Here is a 25046-nt window from a genome sequence, read left to right on the forward strand (position 1 = left end):
GAATATTATCCTGAGAACAATTGACGTTTGAATGTTTTATTTACTCGGTTCGGTAAATTGCAATCGTTTTAAAACGTAGTTGCCTCCAGAATTAGGTGAACTAAATTGACAAGTTTTAATGCACAAATGATACCACAGTTTGGCCAGTGCTGTTCATATCGATATTTAAAAATAAATAAATAGAGAATATCACGAGAATTCGCCGCTAGGGGCGCTACTGTTGCTAACTTTGTTCGTTGGTATTTAGAAAATTGTGCAATTTTATAGTAATAAAGACAACGATATTGGATAAATATATTGTAATGAAATAAATTACATTTCTGAAAATAAATTGATTACACAAAAACTAAAACTAAATCTAAATACCTACTAAATATAAAACACCTCTCCCAAACTACCCGCCTCTGGAATGGAACCTAGAATGCTGGCGGCGTTGCCCCTTTGCACCGCCACACTTAATCTCTGTGCAAAGAAGGAGCCCGCCCTGTGGTCGCCCGAGACACCTATTAGTCTGACCGATACTTCCTTTATAAACTGTTTTGTGTCGGTCGACCATGGGCCCAGTGTTTCTATGAAATAAATGCATTTTCTCCTGATTTGATCGGTAACGTCACAATCTTACAATCGAATCACCGACTTTTCTTGTGCCATTCATAAATCGAAATCGTTTGTGACCCCTATATAATTATCCACAGGTAGTAATTGCAATATCTTACTAATCGATATCATTTTAAATTATTTTTTAACAAGCAGAAACGTCCGCGAACGATGCTATTCCAGTCTTCAGTATTCAGTAAGTTTTCCACTTTTAAATCGATATCATTTTATCGGCATATACTCGTGACTATTTTTTCTTTGCTATTACTGGTATCCTTTTATCTGTCAATCTCGTGTCAATTTAGTTCGCCTGATTCTGGAGGCGAGTTTAGGTGTAGTTGCGTCGTTAGCCTTATCGTTTTGGTCGTGATGCTCAAAAGTAATAAGCGTTTACTAGATTCTCTATCTTGACGGTTCGATCTGTCACCACGGCTACAATCTCCAGAGAAATTTAAGTATTTTTTATTTATTTACGCTGATAAGAAATTGTTTTTTTTTTTTTATTATATCGACCTAACCTTTGTAATAAAATTCAAAAATTTGCTCCAATAGCGCTCATTAGTAGTGAAATGTCACTTGCTTACATTGATATCTAATCAAATAAATTAGGAACAGTTGTGAACCGAAACACATTGCCCCATACTGATAGCGGACCCGGGGCCGATTGTTAAAACATTAAATACTATTGTTAACTATTCCGGGTTAGGTACCGGGAACATTGGCGGTGAACCACTTCAGAAAAAAATACTTCAATCCTTACGTGCGAGCTAAACTCCGCCTCCCATTGAGATAACCAATTAGGATGGATTTAGGATTGAATTAAAAGGGTAAGAGCAGGTAATGAGACAAACAATAAGGAGTAAGGACAGTTTATTAGTTGTTGTTTAGGCTAAACTTCGCCTCCCAATATTATAACCATAACCAATGAGGATGCATTTTGGATTCCTTATTATACTTATACATATAATGAAATTGTAAAATAAAATAAAATAATTTGAAAAACAAAAATAAAAAATAACGTAACACCAATCTGTTCTAGTAATGTGATATAATAAAACCATTCTATAAACTATATCCGAGGTTCATAAAAAAAAAAAACCTCAAAATCATCAAAACAACATACAATTTCTTTATTTGTCTGTTCATTGTATAATAAACTAATACAAAAGTTCTAATTTGAAGGAGGAAACGGTCCATAACGAGACACAAAGTGGAAGTTGTTACGAACAGCCAGCTCACGCTTCCTCTTAATCTCCAAGTGACCCATAAATTTTGTGACCGACCAGCGGACTACGGACCTATATATGTAGTTAGGCTGCCTAGATACCTATCTAGGCTTCGTCAGATCAAACATGTCTAAGTCTCGTCAGAGATTGTAGGTAAGTATAGAGAGAATTTAAACTTTTAAATTCTCTCTATACTTACCAACAACCTCGGACGAAACTTAGACATGTTTGATCTGACGAACTGAACGCAAGTGAACGAGTATAACCTGACTTGACGTTATCAATGTGATCAAAAGCCGTAAATATGTCAATTGGAAGCGGAAGATATTGATCAGCTGTATAAGGCCACTACTTGTATGTCCGTTTGTCCCACTCCCACGCACTAAATAGAGCGAGATTACTTATATTGATTGTAATATATAGTTAGAAGTCGAATGGTTATGGGTCTCTCTGGCTTCTGTTTTCAGGGATCAGGGATGCAAACATTTGAATTTCCAACTTAATACACACTTATGATATTTTTAGGAACATCATGCAAAAATAAGATGTCGGTCTTAGATGTGTCATTAAAAATTGAATTATGAAAGATCGTGGAAAAACAATGGAGCAAAATTGCACAAGATGTTGACAGCTCCTGATATGGCAAAAAATTCGATAACACCAAGATGATGATTTTGCCATTCGTAATGCATTACATACCTAATAATACCTATAGACATTCGTCAAAATCTGTTGGCCACGTCATGAGACGAAAAGAAGAACCATATGGGAAATCGTATCGGCAATTACGATAGTTCAGATGCTAGCTTACAAAGTCTGAATAAACTATAACGCATATAAAAAGCTATTGAACCCAAAACACACGTCAAAACATAAAAATCGCACCGACAGCTGTTCGCACAAGATTGCGCCATACGTTAAGTCCGCTCCACACGCTGCAACTTTCGCCGCAAGACCATTGACCGTGGCTGGCTTTCTAAATGTCGTAACGTAACGTAGCGATCGGCCATTGTAATTTACGACACGGCTCGGCGGGCCACGCGATGCGATTACCTTCTTTTTTTTTAAACATTTTTGCAAATTTGAAAGTTTATGGATAGGTCGTTAACTGTTTGTATTGTTTTAAGCGTGTTTATTTACATGGACATTATGGTCAGTCTACCATAATAACATGATACGTCTACTCATCTTCTAAAAACGCCCCCAAAATTGTTCTTTACTCATGACGAGACCCTCTCAAAAGCGATTGTAGCTCCCACTTTTGTTCGATTCGGGAAATTGTTTTTTGTTTCTGCTCCGACTCATGAGCTCTTTCGGTACACTAAAAGGAGAAAAATATTTTCCTAATTTTATTTTCTAATTCCCATACAATTGTCCAAAAGTCCATCAATAAATCAATGTCATAAATCCATGCAAAGTGATCACTCTAAGAGTGTACTTTGTATGACGGAATATAATTGATGGTACAAAAAATATTTAAAAATTCTGGGATTCTTGACCATTTTCAGACACTTGGGAGGAAATCCCAATTTTGGTCGAAAGTGCTCGTGATTTTGAGTAGAAATAACATAAAAATTTCTAAATCAGACAAAAGTGGAGGGCACAATTTTTCCAGAATCGATTTCGAGCTCTTAAAAGAAGCCTCACGGTGCAGATTTTCTGACATGTAAGCGCTTTAGCGTCACTGTAACCTAAATTTATAGGCCAAGATAGTTCGTTAGTAACATTGCAGCAAATTCTAGCCTAGTTCAGGCTTCGACCTGACCCTGACCGTAAGTCCTAGGTCGCATTGACGTCCTTGGGCGGCCTGCCAGCGGCCGGGAGCGTTCGGGATATTGCCGTTACCACCGATAATCGAACTAGCCATATTACCAAATCTAACTTGCGTGTACGGAATACATCCATGCAAACATTCTCTAGTTTAAAGCTGTATATTTAACTGCACTGTTAAATTTGTGAAGGGTTCAGGTAAAACTACATGGTATTGCGATAGTTAAACGTTAAACGTATGACAGCTAGCCTTGAGTTGTTATGTAGGTGCTAAGACAGTAGATCACACGTGTGAGCCCAGGAGTCCGAAAATACACCTTGCGAGCGAGCAAATAACACCTCTAAGGTTTTTAGGTCGGTGCATTACGGTACTAATTAATTGTTAGTTTATTTCGAGACGGAGCCAAACGGTTAACAGTTAAATCCGTCCGGTTATTTATGTGATTGTTGGGCTCGATTACGTGCAAGATTGACAGGATCGACCGCCACAATAGGTAACGCAAATTGTTTTGCAGTGATGCATATTATCTATTGATTCGCGTACAATTCAATACATTTTTGCGTGGTAACATCGCTAACCAAAGCGTCCTAAACTTTTCTGTTGCGCTCTCCTATATTGAGGTGGAATATCTGGACCCCCTTTACTTTCATTCATTTGGTGTGCCTTTAGTGCCTTTTGTTGTAATGGGTCGGCCTATGTCCAGCAGTGGACGTCTATCGGCTGACATGATGATGATGATGTAATGGGTCGCGGTTTAAAATTGCGTATTGTTGAGTCATAATCAGGAATCCCTGCAGTTTTCCTCCCGTGATGCGCCGAGGGTTTCGTTCATGTGACGTTGGGTTGAGTCAGTTTAGATCGTGGCATTAGACTGGCACGAGTGGCACGTGAGTCACTCGGCCTTGGGCATTCGAAGCGAACGCGGAGCCGCGAAACGTTAAAATATTATTTATTAGTTCACCTCCCAACGGTGACAGCAACGAGGCCGGCTATTTTTCAAATGAAAGATTCTTCTCATCAACAGATCCCACAGATTATTCATAAAACTTTGTCCAATCATATTTTATAGATCTCAATACGAGTCGATTCCTCAGTTGAACCTGAGAGTAAGTTTTCACCGATATATTCGCGTTTCGTATGATGTGAGTCGGCCGACAAAATGGAACATCTATTTCTAGGCCGAGGCCCGCGGCGACAATATCGCGTTTAGAACCGACACCACTCTTTAAGGGCTCTTAGAAAGCAAAAGAAACCGCGCAATCTCGATCATTTTTTAATACGTTTACTATAGCTAGAGATTACATAGTTAAATCTTATGCAAATTTATACTACATGTTTCCTCTAAAGCGTCTTCAGAACGTAAACACGCGCGGAACACGTCAAACCAATCCATGTTGTTTCGAATCAAATAGAAGCTTGTACCTCATTTCATATACCATGCCGGGATTCCACTTGAGACGGTCATTAGGCGTAAACAATACGAGTAGTGACACAAAAGATAACCGCCAAACTTTTTTTGCGGCGTCGTGTCTTACATTACATGTAACTTTCATGTCTTGATCCTTTCAATTTTACAGTCATGTCAGTCTGATAAAAATATTTTAAAACTAGTTGTTGTTTGACTTGGGACTTGTAGGGACTGCATCTACATTCGATCAAGGCTAGATGTTATTATAAATAAATAATTATCTTTTTAAGCCTTTACAATTATACAAAAAATTAAACCATTTAAATAATTGTTTAAACTGTCTATACGGCTTTTTCTTTTTTTTAATTGAAAGTTTTTAACCTTTAACATAAATATTTATATTGGTAGGTACCCAAGTAGTATCAAGTATCAATATCGCTTAACCCGACATTACGTCACTGTAGGTAATACCACCACACGATGACTTTGAAGAGCAGAGCTCGTAAAGCAATTGTTAATCAATAGATCAACATTATGGTTCCCTTTGTGGCATTTGTGCAGTTTCAAGTGGAATCCCGCCATGGTATATGAAAGCGGGTTATACTAAAATGTAGTGTAGGTAAACATAGCAGAGTGCGGGTTCGACCGGCCTAGTTCACCGGTTCACGATGCATCGCATGCGTCTGTCGCGATATCGCGCGATCACACACGCGCATACGCTCTCTACAAAGTGGAACGTGGATGCGCTATGGATGAAAGCGAGCTCGGCGAAAGTGATATGCGTGAAATCAGCCGTGGAGGGAGCAGAGAAGGTGGGCATTGCGTCAACGAAGCGGCCCCGTTGGCGCGCGTATTTCGAGCCTTGCTGCACCGAACGCTTTGCGAAACCCCGTGTTATGCAAGGCGCGCCGGTGCCAACTCGCCGGAAGGAAAAGTGGAACGGAGCGCGCAGTGGTCCCGCCGCGCGCGACGCCTCTACACGCGCAGCAGTGAAGTGCCCAGTGTACCTACCTACCGTGTCTGTGCTTCTAGAACGTTGGAATTGAGTGTTGCGCAAACGCCCACTACGGGATTATTTTAAACTAGATAATTACGTGTAGCTGCACTATGCATCATGTGCAACCTACATACAACCATACATGCATGCTTCTCCTAACTGTCATTTATTCCTCGCTTATTAAATTGCATGAAAAACAAGTACCTTTTCAAATGTCACATACATGTAGTGAGATAATATTCAGCGGTGTCGCAACCGCAAGTTTGACAGGTGCTTTCATTTTAGATATAAGTACCCGGACTCGAACACGTCACTAGCATGAAACTTTCAAATTATCGTTCGCGTTTTGTAGTTGTAATATACCAGCCGAAAGGGAAAGTACTCGCCGAACCGTATTTAGCTTCCTCGCTTAAATTCATGTTTCATTCATGCAATTTAACTCTTAAACGCATATTCAACTAACCCAAGGACGAATAGTCCAGTAAATGTCCAAAATGTGTATATAGTTAAGTCCTATTACAATGGGACAAGGGTTAAAATTGACTGCCACTGTGCAAGAGACCTATTAGGACTAGGCCAAAGGGCTAGAATGCTATTCCAAATGCATTCCTAAGACCGTCTAAGTCAATTCTATCTCGCTATCGCTTCTTTTTATACATATTATAGTGACTGAAATTGACACACGAATTTGCATTTTCAAAATTTGTACAAGTTTAATCTCCGATCACGCGTGAATAATTATTTATAAAAGAACCTGAGGTCACAGTGAACTGGTTTTAAGTGTTTTAGTAAGCAATAGTAATAGACGGTCAGCTTATCTAGTTAACTATTACTTGTGCCACTTTCTTGCGTCCACGTGATCACTTTCAATCCGTGGCATTAGTGACATAACGTTAGATTCGTAAACAAATTATTTACAATCACATTTTGAGACATTCGTATTTTGAACACGTTTATTTTAGAGAGATATGATAGACAAGTTTATAATATATTTCACATGGCTTGGGTATGGTGACAGTTAAAATTATTCATAAATTGTTGGCACAATTATACGTAATCATGAATACATTTAAGACTGACAATCAAACAACGCCCGATATACCTACCTACTTTTGAGTACCTACTAACTAACTACTAATAATCATTAACTAACTTATGTAATTGATAAAAATTTAATAAATCCCATCAAAACGCATAAAATGTATGTCTCGCAAACGCAAACTCGAATACCTACATGAACGCTGAAAATAAAACATTATTTTTTTGGCAATGTATAAGTTGTATAACCAAGTCAGACTATGGGACATCTTTGTCATGGATTGTTTTGTTTTTAATAAAAACAAAAATGAACAAGTGCTCGGTTAAAATAGCAAATATTAATAACAGTAGCAAGTTGAGCTGTTTAACTATTTCTATAATACTCGTAATATTCTAATCTCATAATCGACCGTCAAAGTGATAATATATTATAGTACTTATCACGTCGCCATAAGGTCGGCATGCACGCAGTTGCATAGGACGTGCAGCGTTGCGTCAACTGCATTTGCGATCGTAGGCGTTCTGTATCGCTTAATAGCTTATCGGACCGCCTACATAACCTAACATCCATTAGTACTAAATGCGTTAACAGTGTAACTATGCCCAACTTATTTAACTTTGCCCGGAGTCAATTATCCCAAAAATAAACCGAAAATGTACTATGAAAACATTTGTACTAAGTTTTATCAGACTACCTTCATAACTAATAGTATATATGTAATTAGTTGCAATATAACTACTCGTTTGTTGCATGTTTGTTGTTTGCTCGTATTAGTTGCGATGAAAAGTCGTACAGTAGGAGTAAATTTGTCGCATACCAGTTCATAACCGCAGTCTAATCTAGCGCTAGCGCGGATGGAGGGCTATGTCAGTCACTGCGCAGCACAAGGCCGCTGGATGACCTACTTGCGATCACCTTTGTTTCACATTCCTGGCACGCTAAACTCAACTCTAACCACAACGGTTCACTAACTATATCAAAAATTTTACACAGTCACGCTTATTTAATCTTAAAGGATCGAATCTGTTACGGAAAACTGAACTCTAAAGTCATGAAAATACGCGTGCGTGCTGCAATTTTCCATTTTTCACGCCTATTTAGGCTCTTCATTGAGATATCAGGCTCATCAATCTTAAATGATTTTAATTGTCATTTCCGATGTTGCCATAGCATGATAAATATAATCTATTAACAGAAAGGCTTAAAAGCCTTAGAAACACGAACGTTCATCGGCTTTTAAGGCTAGAATAGGTTAGCCGAGTATGGCCACTGCGTGTTACTGAAATGATTGTAACTAATGACCCAAATGCCCATAATTTGAACTAAATTACAGTCCTTTCTGTACTAAGGTTCTTGTTTATGATAGAGCAATGTGGTTTAAATTTTAACTTAGCGCAATGACCAAATCAGCTTGCATTTTGTTTTAGATCAAGAACTACTTGTAAAATAACAGTAGGTACTCAAAATTGCACGAACTATTTAAACCTAACCTTTAAGGAAAAGTTTCAAACGTAAACTATTTTCTTACTTAAAGCTTTACCAATAGGCCATAATATAGTCCATTTCAAACATTCCACAGATTAATATCTTACGAGCACATACTTTGACATTTTGGTTTTAATTTAATGCAATGCCCATTGCAAGCTACTCATAAATAGAACTTGCTCTCAGGTGTGCATAGTATAAATACCTACCCGGAATTATGTAGCTACACTATACGTACACACAGACATGCATACATACAATGTAGAGGAAGTTACACGTGCTTGAAGGTCTGCTACTGAACCATTGCCACTATTGCCAGCATAATTGAATGTCAGTACACATTATAAGCCATGTGATGACAACTTCATTAAAAAAAGCAGATAAATCGTAAATTTTTATAACACATGGACTTGAAATGTGAAATATAAAACGAGGGGCCGTTTAAGAATTTGAATTCGTTTTTTTAAATATTACACTGTTTTGTCTCAATTAAGTTTTGCATTAGTATCAAATATTCAGATTCTAATCTTGTTCTGAGATTTTCAAAGTTAAAACGAGACCTAATGGATCCAAACAGACCCACGTGACACAACGCAACTTTGCCCACATTACGTAACAATCATTTCTAAAGATCGCTCACTGCCTGACACGTATATAAAATGCATTCAATCTTACTAAACAATTTATCTGTAGGTACACAGCTGTACCTTGATCTATGCAGCCACTATTAATGACTAGGCACTCAATGATGACATGAGTTAATTTGCTGTAGTTATACGTTTTTATAGCTATGTTAGTAACGACCGAGCCTTCATCATGATCTCAGAATGGTAATTTTAAACGTTTTCCCTGTATTGTCTTCTCAGCGCTATGTTCCGATTTGCCATTCAATTTAATATACTTTAAAGCCACCCAACTATAGTCCAAAATCTGTCTAACTAATATCTTTGTTTAGGAGTAATTATTGTTGTTTCAAATATTTAGTTATGAACTAGGGAACAAATCAAAAAAAAAACACCAGTATATTTGGGACGGGTACTGCCATGGCCGGGTGATCTAGTGGTCAGGACGTTAGCCGCGTAAGCTGAAAACGCGTTGATTCCCGCCTCGGCCACCGATGGATTTTGTCACTTTTTCTTTAGTGTATGATATCTATTTCAGTTTATTATTCAGTTATGAGGCAAAACATTTTCATAAATGGGAGAAAAACCCAAGACAAAAACAAAAACAACGTTGACATTCATATTTTGTTACGTATTGAGCTTGTGTTGCAGTATTGGACTACAGTACCTGTACCATGAGTCATAGACAGTGTCAAAATTGACATATACTCTAACGTCTACATAATTTACTTTCTATACATCTCGCTCGCCCTAATATGCCAGTACGAGTGAGATGCATATAAAGTAAGTTACGTTGACGATAGCGTTTATGTCAGTGCCAAACTGATGGTAGCCGTATAGTTGGGTGGTTTTACGGTACAGTCGCCATCAGATCAGATATATCGGAGCGGCCAGGGTGCTCACAAATATCTGAACAAGCCTCAATTGTCAAGGTGCGAGGCGCAAGAGTGCGTGCTCAGATATTTTTGAACACCTCGGCCGCTCCGATATACTTGATGGCGACTGTACATAAAAGTATATTTAGTTTACTTAACAAAAGTAAAATTTAAAATATAAACCTGTGATAAATATTTTCCCTTGAGCACTAAGGAAGGTTAGACAGTTTTATGAAATATAATGCATCAAATTAAGAGTAAAGTATGTAGCAAATAATGGCACAATTTACTCACTTAGAAGCACAATACTATATTTAACGGGCAATGGAAAAAGAAAGGCTTTATTATTGCGCATTATTTAAATGTCGCCTTTCTCTCACTTTCGTTTTGAATATTTTAAGATCGGTGGGCGCTCGTAAGACATAACGTGAGAAATGTTTTGTTTTTACGAAATACGCGTATGTATTTTTAAAACACGCTGCGATACGCATGTTATAAAAAAAAAACAAGTTTCTAGTTATGTATACAAATAAAATCTTATTCAAACATTAGTCCGCAGTTAAATCCATTATTTGAACCATTAAAAAAATACCTATCAAGTGAATAGACCGAGGAATTAAGTATCATCGAGATATGATAAAAAAATTAAATTTCAACTTCAACTTAAAAAAAGGTTGCTGTCAATGTTGTTCATATACATAATGCGGGTTTGACCTGACCGGTGACCGCAGAACGCATCCAGTGTGGCAAATCCTTAAATGAAATACAAATTACAAACAAAAGTCTTAATATAAATATTAAATTATCACAAACTTCGAGGGGGTTGCCAAATGTGACCAGATGTGACAAGGAGGGGGGGGACAGGTCAAAAATCGACAAATTCGTGTGACGTTATTAATGGATGACGACATTCATTACAACATATAAATAAATAATATTTTTAGGTTTGTTTTATTGGCTACTAATAGGCGTCGTAAAAACCAAGCTAATAACTAGTTTAATTATAAATAGCATCGCAATAAAGACAATTAATAAAATTGCAAATATAATTTCAATGCTTTCCACGTTATCTATTCGGCCTTGTATGTCAACGAGACTCGACGAGTGACACTCAGATGCAGCACTAGGAATTCTTATTAGCTTCCTTAATGGTTACACGAGTTCTATTGCGCGGTGTTACACAACAACGCATGCATATCTTAATGTGAGGGCCATACTAATGCATGCGCACATATATCTAACACGCTTTATTAACAAAAACCCACTCACTATAAATACGTATGTGGACTATAGTGAAAACGGCAAAGACGTTCCGTTCGTAGTGCAAAGACGGTCTAGTGATGCGCCACACCGTTCGTGAATCGATATCGACGTTCTGTTCGCCCCGGGGGTCGTGCCAGGAGTGCGTTTGCACAGCACGCTACAAGTTTGCGTTTTGGCAAAGTTGAAACTGTAAATGCACTATCTGGTACGACACCCCGGCGCGGTATGCGACGCTTCTGACCTGCCAAACGGAATTTCAACGCTATTATGTTACGAACTTTTAAGTGATATTATTTTATTTCTTATCTTCCATTTCTATTATGTTTACTCGTATGTGATACCTTATTTAAATGTTATTATTATTTATTAAAGTAATTGTGTAATTTAGGCCTCTGTGACCGTTTTATCTCCATTTATGTCACTTGACTTATTTTTCAATGTTTGCTTATTTTTATTTGAGAAATTGAGACGTACATTCACTGTTTTGTTATTGGTGTACCTTATTTATGTATGGATTCTATAAAGTATATTTTAATAGTTAAGCTTCTATCTTTTCCATTTTTTTCTATTTATGCTTGTTGTTATGCATTTATTTTGTACGAATTATTTTCGTTGATGTGTTTTATTACAGCTTTCTTCATATTTGTTTGTTTTATTTTAAGTCACTTTATTAGAACCCCTGCAAAGTACTAATATTAGGAGACAACGCTGTATACCACAAAATATTCACGATTATGCTAAAATATTACAAGAATTCTCGTAAACGAGTAATTTTCATTCATTGGCAAATAAAAAAGACTGTAATCATGGCAGCCATTGTGTCGCCGGTTCCCTCGGTTGACTTTCGACAGCATTAATTATGGCCTCTCGGTTCTCGGGTACTCGACATTCAATTTGTCCATTATGGAGCATTTTCTAAAGAATAATATTGCAACAATGTGGATGTTTCAACAATTAGGTTAGCGTATTATTGCAGTTTAATGCCACCTCATATAATCAGGTGCTGAAATTTAGGCTATATCTATAAGTTGTTCGTGTAGGTAAGAGAAGAGAGCTAGAAATTTACTATAAAAGAAGAGACAATACAATACAATACAATACAAATCCACTTTATTGCACAACCTCAGAAAAAATGCAGAATGTGATAGAGAATGTGATAGGTACGTTGAAAATCCTGTAAAAACTAATCGATCTATAATAAAACACAAGAAAAAAAGCTTTGTTACAAGCTTTGAAGTTCTTGGAAGTTTGAACTTGAAGTTGAAGTTTGAAGTAGTATTAGTTGTCTGTGGAAAGAAAAGTACAATCAGCGATAAAAGCTAATATGTACCAAAAATGGATTTTTAGCCAAAAACTTATTTACATAATAAAATTTAACACTTTTTTAAGCACCTAAGAAAAACGTAAAATAAACTATACCGTATCATATTCTTTTTATAAAGGATTTAATGCAGAGTGGTAATACTAATACGTAATGCAGTTTTATCTCTAATTACCATTCATAAGTTTGCCTTTTGACACAATAATTAAGGAAATATACTTAAGTAATAAATGTAAATTACTTGGCACTTGCTTCAATAAACAGCTAATTAAATAGTTATTTACTTGAGAATGTTCATTCATTAATTATTTACTTAATGTATCACACAGAAGAAACAAATGGCAGAATTAATTAATAAGGGCAATGTCAATCATTAGAAACTTACGCATACAGAAAAATATATAGGTACTACTAAATATCTCATTGAAATAAAATGCATGAGTGTTTTGGAAAAGTTGCTTTTGTCTACTATAATGTCTATAATATACTGTATTTATCGGCTAGACATAACATATGATACTGGGTATTATATAGTAGTAAACTGAAGGCTCATTATTTGACGACAAGAAAATTTTCACGTATAAAGTTGGTATATTATGGATGGCCTTTACTGCAGCGCATAAAATGTTAATTCTTGGTCATAACAACCATTCAACAATCCCGACAATAAATGAGTCATCTCAGGCTGTCGTCGCTGACGGTTAGGGTGGTATTCCACCTGTACAATTTATTCGTAAAATCTGTATTTGCGTCATTTTGCTTAGTGAGGGAGTGAGACGCAATGCACATTGGAGAAAGAAATTGGACAGATGAAATACCATTATACTTACCTACTGACAATGTTAACAGCTATAGCTTTGGATTAGTTTGGATTCACTTTGGTTGATGTATATTTTGGTAGATAGGTCGTCTTGGCAACATTTTACATACAAATGTTTTTGGTGGGATCCGATGTTCAAGGTAAGATACCTTGAACATCGCTGTAAAAAAACCACAAACGTGTCCACTTAAACAGCTGCCAGTCCTACAAAGAATAGGCATAAAATAATTACAGATAATTTTAACCAGCACGAGACGTTCTGTTTCAATATACCAGTTAACCAGCCGCCATTGGATTCTGAACCTAGAGGTTTTAAGGATAAGATTTGAAACGTTCAGGTGAAGTATTGTCGCTAGTGTTGCACTATTCTCGGACGGCCTTGTGTCCGAAGCGATATAGCTCAAGACACTGTAATAGAATTTAGCAAAGGATGTCATGCAATACTCGTTTCGTCTGGAATTCTTAGATGAGTGGGTATAGGTTACATGGTTTAAGGCCACTTGTTTTGTTCTGTTTTTTAGTATGTAGGTACAAACTGACCTACTATTGACTCCATACTCACCTGTTCTAACAATTTCCTTTCAAAATAAATTTGTTAGTGCCAATAGAAAATATCTTGATTAATCATGACCAAACTTAGTAAAATACTACTACTATACTACTTACTATGCTCCAATATTTTAGTATAGGTAAATTTAATTATCTTTTTACTGAGTCACCAATATTCTCCCTCCGTCTGTATTTCCTGAGAATTTTACTGAGGTTTAACTAGAAGCAATGACTGGTTAGTCTGTAATAAAATTCATTATCTTAGCTAGACCCCCAGGAATCCACTAATCCACCTATATATGTTGTGGGCTGTAAGAACACAAAACAGCTCAAATTATTCCGCATTCAACATTAAAGGATTATATGCGTAAAGCAGAGGTAATTTAAATAACAATCATCTAAACCTTGTATTCAAGGCATGCGCGAGACATGACAGCAGCGCTAGGAATAGTGATCGATAATGCATAACAATCGATATAAATAATAATACGCGTGCATCACTATTCCCGATGGACTTTATACTTCGAGAGTGCATGTTTTTTTCGTCGTTTATTTAGTTATAGCAAAGATAGATATAACTCCGTAATAGATGGATACAGTCTGAGGAAAAAACGTGCTTCGAAAATCACGAAAATTTGAGTCTCGATCAGATGGCGCCACTAGTTTTGGCCTACTCTCGTATAGAGGGCGCTGACGGTTTCGTTTGTTATTTATAATTTTAACGTATATCAGTGAAAGAACATGGGTCAAAATCATATAAAAATAATTAATCCAAATATAAAAATCATTTATCTATATTTAAATACATTTTAACGTATTTTTATAAATCTTCATTTTTAGTTTTAAAGTATGTCGATAGATGACAGTGAATTTACAGTGGTTACAAAATTTACTATGACAGTACCGCTCTATCTTATTATATCCTCTTTGGTTATAGTTAGTAGAAGTAACTAAGCGAGCCTGCTGCGTAAGATAAGGTATACACGCTGATACTCTCTTATTAAAAAAATTGTGTCCTGGGGGCCCATCCAAGATAAAGGTAAAAATAAAAATGTATCGGGAAAATTCGAAAAGTCATTAATTAATACAAAGTCGACTTTCGCATACAAACAATACTTGAAGTTCCTAGACTACGAGTAACAATCATCAAATGTTAAATCTCATTAGAGAAGTAAGTAAGTATTCTTTATAACAGTAATACAGTTGCTTAAATGTGCTACTTTACGTAGCTGTTTAGCGTGCGGAAAGTTGGTTTTCGCGAACTAGTGCTTTTTACTTTTCCAATTTTTTTAAATTAATTCTTGTTCCAATTCATGACTACTTATTGATGAGTGTTAATATTAGTTTCCTTTTGACGTCGTAATCAACATAAAAACCTACTGTTAATGTAAGAATACGAAAAATATACATATTTCATATTTTATTACTTACCTCTTCATCATTATAACACGTTTATTTTTTAATATTGGATATTGAAAAACCGTTCTTAATAAGTTGTCTGAATGGAACGGAACGCCTGTCAAAGCAGAGGCGTTTTTTCTTACTGCAAGCATGTTTGAAGTTTCCAAAGGCAACATTCGATATTGTTTTTGTTTTTATAAATATACGATACACAAAAGGAGGAATCACTGACTCCCGAGACACAGGCTTGGACCTAGTTCGGGAGGCAGAGACTCAACCCCACTACCTAAATGTGTTACAAACCTGTTACACCTGTTTCATATTGTCAAACTTTATAATGTGAAATGTATATCCAAGGTTTAAAGTTATGAAAATATAGTATTTTTCGTAAATGATCGTAAATAACGATACTTGGGTAATAATAGTACAATGTTTTATATTTACAATTGTTTTTTAAATGCATGTTCTATGACAGATCATAGAACATGCATTTAAAAAAAAACTTTCATTGAAGTGGGTTCAATAAATTATAACAACATCCATTCTAGTCCAATAAAAGCTACAAAAAACACCTCTTCATAATGTCAATGTCAATGATGTCACCGAATTAATAGTATAAAAGTTTCGAATTCCTTACTTGGTGTTTTTCTTATTTTTTCGCAACTGTATTAAAAAACGTCATTCGATACACGTGCCGAAATGTCATTCTATCCGCACTAGCATCGAAATGTACTATTCTTGTGCAGTACAGTTAAAATTAAATACTGTTATAAACTAGGTAACAACAGGCGGTCTTATCGCTAAAAAGCGATATGTAGTGAGATATTTGTAAATAAATCGACCTAAGATTTTCGAAATCTCATCAAAAGTAAAACATTACTAGGTAGGTATACCTCGCGAGTCCAATGATGATCCCTATTGACAATTTTTATATGGAGCAACTGTCACGCACATTTTTTTTTCATTTAAGTAATAAAAATACGGTAAAAACATATTCCTTCAAATATTTTTTTATATTATGCCTAGTATAGTTTTTATATGGAGCAACTGTCACGCACATTTTTTTTTTCATTTAAGTAATAAAAATACGGTAAAAACATATTCCTTCAAATATTTTTTTATATTATGCCTATCCAAAAGCGACTCGGAGGAACTGTCATACTAGGGATCATCATTCGATACGTGAAGTATAGATAGAAAGATACGTAAAGATATTCCGATTGACCTAAGATTAGGTATGGCAAAACCGTAGCAAAAAGCTAAACTTAGATAGCGGTATAAATAAGTGTGGAAGTAGGGTGTCCGAAGCCATATGATGTCGGCCTTGCATTATAATCCCATTTCACTCTAGGCTAGCCCATCACCACAGAATAGGTAATAGTAGAACGAGCAAGCGCGAAGCGTTTCAGTTAGTGTCCGACCGAAACCGAACCTTCTGCCGAAACAATATTTATATGTCGAAACCGAAACCGAATCTTCATTCGGACACTATACCGAAAATACAGTTTCGGTGCGGCCGAAAAGTTCGACAGTTTTTTGGCCGGAACCGAAATCGAAACTTCGGTCACGGGGACACTAGTTTCCGAATCAGTTTGTTCAAAAATGCTGTCTGACTGATCTCATCTACAGGTCACCTTTCTCAACAGATCCGATAAGTATGTGGATTAGATAAAATACTATAAAAAACTACCATAACTATGTTTTTATAGATAATTTATATATAAATAAATACCTATACCTACATGGATACAATCCATAACTCAGCAACAAATACTTATTTGTGGTAAACATACAAATAAATGGCTTTACCAGGATTCGAATACGGGACCTCCTGCTCCGTAAGTAGACTACCGACTAAGCTAGGAGGCTGTTAGTAGGCGGACCAGTTTATGTATGACATCCAATTCTAATAATTGTGCTACATCCTGAGGTGTACTGTACCTAATTCCTACGCTGTAGGCGAATTAATAATACCTATGTATATAGGATATTCTTTCATTTTTGTTAGTGCGAAAAGTTTCCAAAAGATGGAAAATTTCACGGCAACTTCGTGAAATTTTCACAGGAAACAAAGAAAACTTTCATTTTAGAAATGGAAAATTTCGATTTTTTTTTTTCAAAAAAATACGAAAAGTTTCCGAAATTTTTCTATGTGGAAATTTCGCAGTTTTAGAAACTTTCCGACGGTACATCAGTAATCACAACACATTCATGTCGCAACGCTTTTACGAACCAATTTCGCCACATACTCGTAATTACAGGGAAACATATACTCCAGCCAAGCTACGTCGTAGCGCTACGAGCGTAGCATAGCAGTGAAGGAGTTAAGTCGGTTTTCAACGTTATCCCAATACACCTTAAAATATTGTTTGTATTTTAGTCATTAAGTTTATTTAGTTTTTTGTGCAATAAATTGTTTTTGTTACCTATTGTTTGTTTTATTTTATATTTTTAAGGTGCTGTAACAAATGGGTACTTACTTATTAGTCTTACCTTAATTAAAATAACCGCACAAGAATATTTAAATCCTTAGATTTAGAAGTTTGCTTGCTATTTCTTTACTATAAAGTAGTTGCTTCACAATTAAAATTCCCTTCAACAAAGCCAATGCCAATCACAAATAGATTTCTAGGCTACGTCAAAAATGTGTAATGTCATGTCACGGATTAAATTAATAATGTCAAATCGCGCCCGCCCCTCGAACGTAGGCAAATTACAGTTATAAATTTTAAAATAGACACTGAGTAGCGTTTATTCGCGTTAATTTACCTGAAAGTCTAGACGTTTAGATCCGTAGCCCGTTTCTAGCAGTCATAAATATTAAAACAAATGGAATTGCTTTCGCACAACATAATTTAACAGTGCTGCAGCAAATAGAATTCCAAATCAGGGTGTTTAGCCAACGTGCCAATTGTTTAAGCTCCGCAGCGAACGAAACGCAACTGTCACTGTCGCACTAATATGGAAGAGTGATAGAGATAACATCATGGTCGAGCGCGTCCAACGTAAATTTACTAGACATCTTTACAAAAGGTATTATGGATACTACCCGTACTTATTTCCGTCATCCTTTGTACTGGGACTCCAACCCTACCAGGGTTGGAGTCTCTCGAGCTAAGGCGTAAGCAAACGCTTGCCTTACACTACTGTCTACTTCTAAGAAATCAAATTGACAACCCATCTGTTCTGGAGCGTATGCGTATTTTTACCCCAGACAACTACATAGCTGCAGTAGGGCGTAGCGCACGTAGAGCCAGAAACCTTTTCGCATATCCAAATGTCCGCACCTATCACGGTTCAAACGCACCCACGTACCGAGCAATAGAATTACTAAATAACTTCTTAGCTTCAATCCAAAACGCAGACATATTCGCAGACAAAGGCCGTCCTTACAAAGTAGTGTCAGGATTTTTTTAAACTCTACCTATGTAACTTTGTAGTATGTATGTTTAATTTAAGTTCCTAGAGATACTCGTAGTTCGAAAAATGTATACATGTTTATGATACTGACTATGTATTAACAGTATAAGTGTCTTGGCGTAGGTCGCTGTAAACTTATACTTGTGTTTGTTTGAATAAAGAATAAAGAGACACAAAGCGTTTTGTTGTCGTAGCGCAAGCGATTGTCACCTTAGCTGGGCACCCAGCTGTTTAGTTTGTGTGCAGGACTGCAGGTAAGCACATAATAGAGACTATATAGTATCGTTATTCATAAACGTGCTACAAGCCTCAATTAGCTATTAATCGTTTGTCTTTATCTGTCATTTTTACCTTAAGTATTTTTAAGAAAAGGATAAAACATAAATTAACTAATTGAGGCTCGTATAGGGGGTAATACTGTAAGATCCTAATCACTGTCTTAAATCGCTTCATAATCAGCAACAGTGAAATCTAGAATAGGTAACGAGACAAGTTAGAAACAATATTTTGAGAAACAGGTTTTTTTTTTATAAAAATGCAAAACGTGTAGTATAATGAAAATACTAAGTTACTTTAATGAATGAATAGGGCACACTTAGATATTATACGGTAAATATGACCATCCTAAAACATCATCTTTTGTACTTAAAGTTCGTTTATTTTTTTATCTTGACCATTACCACATAATACATAATAGTACTTGGTACAGAAGGTTCACTCTCTAACAAAACGCGTCTATTACGACAAATATGACCGCAAGGTGGCGCAAGCGCGAGCAGGCGTCCGTTCCGTAGCGGTGCGCGGCAACTACTATGGCTAGACACCAAAATTGGTGTGGGCCGCATGTACTTGTAGCGCCGCTACTAAATCGCGGAGTGAGCCACGCCTGCCATTACCTAAACTAAAGGGTTCCTTTTAACCCTTAACACGTCTTAAGGGACTTAAGGCGTGTTCGCCTCTTAAGGCAAAACAACAAATATAATTTATGGCGGTAGAATAAAATGGAACCGTGTTGCTTGCTATAGAATCCAGGATTTTAATGCACTTTTATAGAGAAGTATAAAAATACGGGAATCCTATTACTTTTTCACAGTTGCAGTCACAGAAAAATTGCAAAATGTTGCTAATATAAGTTTCACTTATTTGGAACCCACTTTACTTTCCATCATCATATCAACCGAAGGAAGTTCCCTGATCGCATACAATCTCCACAACGACCAGCTGCACTCTCATCCTCATCCAACGGTTCCCTGCTATTGATCTGATCATCAATCGTCTACTATCTACCTACTATCTATAGAGATAACAGTTTTGAATGATTCACGGTTAGTTTCACTAGACTTATATTGACCGGGATATAGACTGTGATTACACTGATTACCTTATAAATCAGTATTGGCCAATCTTACACAAATATGCCTAGTCCCATATAAGGTCAGTAAGGCTTGTGAGTACTCGACGACTTCATACATTGGTGTAAAAAACAGCCACAACTCAGGAACCATAGTTACTTAGGCAACAAGAGAGGAAAGTTGTTTTTTTTTTTCGAGTGTTTATTTAGAGTCCCGAGAAAGCGAAAGATTGTATAAGTTAGAATTTTGAGCGTAGGGAGGGACTCAAAAACACAGATGTAAAATAACTTTGCTCTCGTGTTGCACATATAATTTTTCACCTAACATATTAAATAATAACATATTAAAGGTTAAAATGTATTTCGAATTACACAGAATAATACAGAGAAAAAAAAAACCAATTGGTAACAGAAGTATGAAGTGGCAGTTCACGGCCTTCACTAAATTAAAAAGCTACTTTGTTTCACTCCCTGGAGTGAGGAAAGTCGCAATTTTCTCACTCCAGGGAGTGACGAAAGTAGGCTTGTTCGAGCTGCTGAGGTGAAAAATAAATATCCGTGATAAACATACAAACAAATGCCCTTACCGGGATTTGAAGCCGGGATCTCCAACTTCGTAGACTGCGAGTTAGTTATTTTATTAAATTGCTACTAAGTTAGCAAAAACCAAATGCTTACGTATAGGTATGCAGCGCGCTGATATTTATTTACCTAAAAGAAAGTAGCAATAATTACAGCCATTTAAAATTAATGATTTCTAAACAATCACGCTATACCTACGTATACAGTTTCTAGAAATTCATACAGAATTTCTAGAAACGTCGCAACGATTTTTTTTTATATATAAGTACGTAGGTAAGATCCAGACAACATTAGAGGTAACACATGCGCGTGGCCGAGCATTTATAGATTTGTTAAGGAGTGATGGAAATCTAGTTAATAAAGGCTATTACTTTAAACAAATAGTAAAGCCTGACCAGGAATATATGATCAGGCACCATGTTGCGGAATTTCATTGGAACTAAAGTTTTCATACTAAACTGAACTACCACCACATACATTAGAATAATAGGGCCCCTATCTCATGATCATATATTTCTGGTCGGGCTTCAGTAGTATAGTATATAGAGTAGGTAGGTTTATATAAGTATAGTTAAATAACAAATAACGTAGCGAGTATAAATAACCACGATCATGAGTCGATGGAAAAAAGGTCATGGACTCATGGAGTCTGAGGTTCTACCGCGGAAATCGAAATTTCGTTATCTGCCTCTATCTACTTTCAACCCTTAAGTCGCCTAGGTCCGTGGTATCTGGAGAGCCAGCTTGTTCCGACTATTGGCCTGATTTCAACTTTGTAGATAGGTCAAAAATTTACTAAAGATATGAAATTCCGATCCATATCGTATCTTGCAAATTTGACGTATCTTAAAATTCGAATTAGGCCGTATATTCTTATAATTTATAATAACGATCTTAAGACATGAAGGAACGACAGATACCACATAGAAAAACAAGCAAAATTGTAGGATACGAAAAAGTGACGTAGACCAACACAGGCTAAGCTAAGATAGCGTTCCAACTAAATACGAGTACCTACCTACTTTAGGATAATATGGAAGTAGAGGACATTAACTTACTGCGATTCTAACTCGTGGTAACTTTTAACTGGGCCAAACTTTTTAAATCCTTCTTGCTCACACAAAACATGTAAGTACATACACTTAACCACTTACACAAAAAATCAGCCTAACTAGAAACATTATATTGGTTTCTCTTTATATTATTCTCTTTAACAAGATTATTATTGTTAATTTTTAATTCGATTCAGTAACATAATATTTTTACAGATTTTTACTATGCACTGACATTTTACAAACTGACGTTACCTGTAGTTTTTTTTCTTATTATTAGAACCTTTTTAAAACTTAACATGTATAGTAAGAACTTGGTAAGAACACTAAGAACGCAACTTCAAGTTAAAACATACAGAGAAATAAATAATTGTAGGTACAGTCAAAGAACAGGGGATATTGCACCAGAGTGCAGCACTAGCCTTCTTAGTAAACCATAGAGTAACTTATACATACTGTACCTTTAACAGGTTTTTGACAAGTTTTCAGAGATAATAAAATATTACATTGATGCATCAAGGCGGTCATAATACCTACCTGAAGCGGTTTGTTTACAGACGATCTACCGGGAAACGCGAATCCGAAAGTTCGCTATCTGCCTCTTTATCGCTCGAATATGCAAGTGACAGAGATGTTAGATGGCGAAATTTCGATTTTCTTGTTTCGCAATAGACCCTCAGATTGTGGTAGTGGCGCCTCCTATGCAGAGTTTCGGGGGGCAAAGTTGTTATTTATTCTTTCGTGCTAATTTTGATACCCGAGCAAGCGAATGATTCAAAAATTGAACCACGAGCGTAGCGGGTGGTTCGAAAAGTGGAGTCTTGAGCGTTGCGAGGGTTAAACAAATTTTGCCACCGTGCTGAAACACAAATGTTTTCACCACACCAATGCAACGAAAATACAGACTGTAAATTATCAAATAAATCAAACCAAATCCACTCAAAATGAATGTTATTAAATATCATCATTTAAAAGTCAATTCTAACCAGCCAACATAAGAAAACAACATTTGCATTTGATTACTTTGCCACACATGTGGATAAAATGCAACTTTCTCATCAGTTTTTGAACAATCAAAGAGAGCCTTTACCAGCTGGTGCGGTGAAAATTATTTGATTGTACCTAAACATATACCTTATTGTGGGCGAACCATTGTCCTTTGAACTCGTCCTTATCGTAGGAATCATTTTAGCTTAGGTGAGCTTAGGTGAGCTTAGGCTCCTTCCTGTATAAAAAGTTCTTCACAGCTATCGAGTGTCTTGTACAGTCAAGTGCAAAAATGTGGATGCTTACTCTGAAATACGTTCATAAGAGCTATGGGACATATTTTTGAGTAAGATGTGTTGTTGTGCACTCATAATTTACACTTGCCTGTACCTAGAGCTAATATTAGACGAACTTTTCGGCTTGGTAGAGGAGTGAAAAAATCGCCTGATTTTATGAAGTGGCTCACCGGGAATGTCCCCGACTGTACATGCTCTTTATTATCAGACATACCTACTATATATAAGCAAGTCGTAAGTTTGCTTACGTCAATATTGCCGGGCAGATGCATTTTAATTGCAGGCTCGGTAATGGCGAGGGGCACGCGTATCTCGGGGAAATCATAGCTAATGAATGTGCTATAAATATAAGTATACCTAACAATCTCAGAGAGAATGGAACTTATTATTAAACCTGTAGGTAGGTACCTACTGGTATTCGCTCTGTACGTGATCGTACCGTCCTGAGCGTCAAAGCGCCATCTATTAAGAGCTGAACTTCTTTACTACAATAATGATGGTGTACGCGGCGTTACATGAAAATTGAAAACGTACCCCCTTTCCTTTAGCTTTCGATGTCCGGAGTGCGATTATTTCATAGACTTTACACACTGGGCGGTTTTAATAAAATTAATATTTGGTCTAAATGAATAGACTTGACTAAAAGTACCTATAGACAAAATAACACTAAGACAAATAGTGCATAATGCTACTGGGGAAATTAATTATGAAAATGTTGATTTTAAAACGGCGTGTGGCGCTGTCGTCGTGTACAGTCTCAAGGGACAGAAATGCGACGAAATTATCCTGACAACATACCAATCCAACAACAAGACGTCTACCATTTTAACATGACACTTTTTAGAAGTAGGTATTTTTTTTTACGTTGGCAATCTTTATTAATGGGGTTGGCCGGTCGAAATAATTGGGTCGGATGCCAGCCCTTTAAGCCAAATCTCATAGAAAAAGGGGCAAGCTATGATGGCGCCATCTCTGCAAACCTTTGACAGTTGCCAAGTCTGTTTAGCAAGAAAATAAAACATATTAAACACAATATCAATCCACAGCCCAGGCTTCGTCATAGTTGCTACCTACACACAAAAATAGTATCCACAGCACGCTTCGTCAAAAATGAAAAATAAAAACAATTACAATACACAATTACAATTTTTTATGATACTATGACAGAGACAAACGATAATAGCGCTTTCTCTACTACTCCTGAGTTCCATAAAACCATCCCGTTCTGTGATCTCCTCCCTCCCCCCCCCCTTGTCTTCTCCATTATACTTTCTTCAAGTTATACGCTATCCCAAGTTGACATTAGACAATTAATTTACCACAAAACACGACACACACACTTAGAGAAGAGTCTAAGGAAAAATTGTTTCGTGTTTTGCAACAAGCAATATTATAGGTATAACTCTTTGGTTATCCCTTTATGGCGATATTCATAATCGCGTTACTGACCTGAATTAGCTATGAATCGTTTGTCCTTATCTGTCGTTTTGACTTATGTATTTGTAAGAAAGGGATAAAACATAATTTAACTAAATCAGGCCCGTAAAGTTTTATGAATATGAATAAGGGGGTTAGTCCGTAGCAGCAACGAGGCGGCAACATACTTGCCATCATACTTAAAATAAAAACGCACCTCTAACTATTAGAATGACGGTTCGAAATCGAATAACAAGAAAGGAATGTCAAATGTATGGATGGTATAGAAAGGATGTTAATCTCTTATGGCAGAATGAGGGCTGGCTAACGCGTATGAATTCGCCGCTAGGGGCGCTAATGTAGATGGTGGTCTTTTTCCATAGTTCGAAATATCAAACGTCACTTGTCACTTCAATGACTGACAGCTGTTCTTTAGTCTTTTGGACCACCATCAACAACAACTGGTGAGCAAAAAAAACGATAGCCCTCATTGTTGCAAAAGTGACCAGCTTTTAGCTGTAAATAATAGTTCCTAATCTCTCCGGTGGCGCTAGGTAGGCTCTAGAG

The 25046-nt window shown here is 36.5% G+C and overlaps 1 long non-coding RNA gene across 1 annotated transcript in view; it reads left to right on the top strand.

Annotated features, from left to right (window-relative positions):
• LOC134748641 (uncharacterized) overlaps positions 1 to 25046 on the top strand; it is a 70686-nt gene that overhangs the window by 41895 nt on the left and 3745 nt on the right. The gene's annotated exons all lie outside the window — the stretch shown is intronic.

This window comes from Cydia strobilella, chromosome 16, assembly GCF_947568885.1.
Source record: "Cydia strobilella chromosome 16, ilCydStro3.1, whole genome shotgun sequence".
NCBI classification, from domain to species: domain Eukaryota; kingdom Metazoa; phylum Arthropoda; class Insecta; order Lepidoptera; family Tortricidae; genus Cydia; species Cydia strobilella.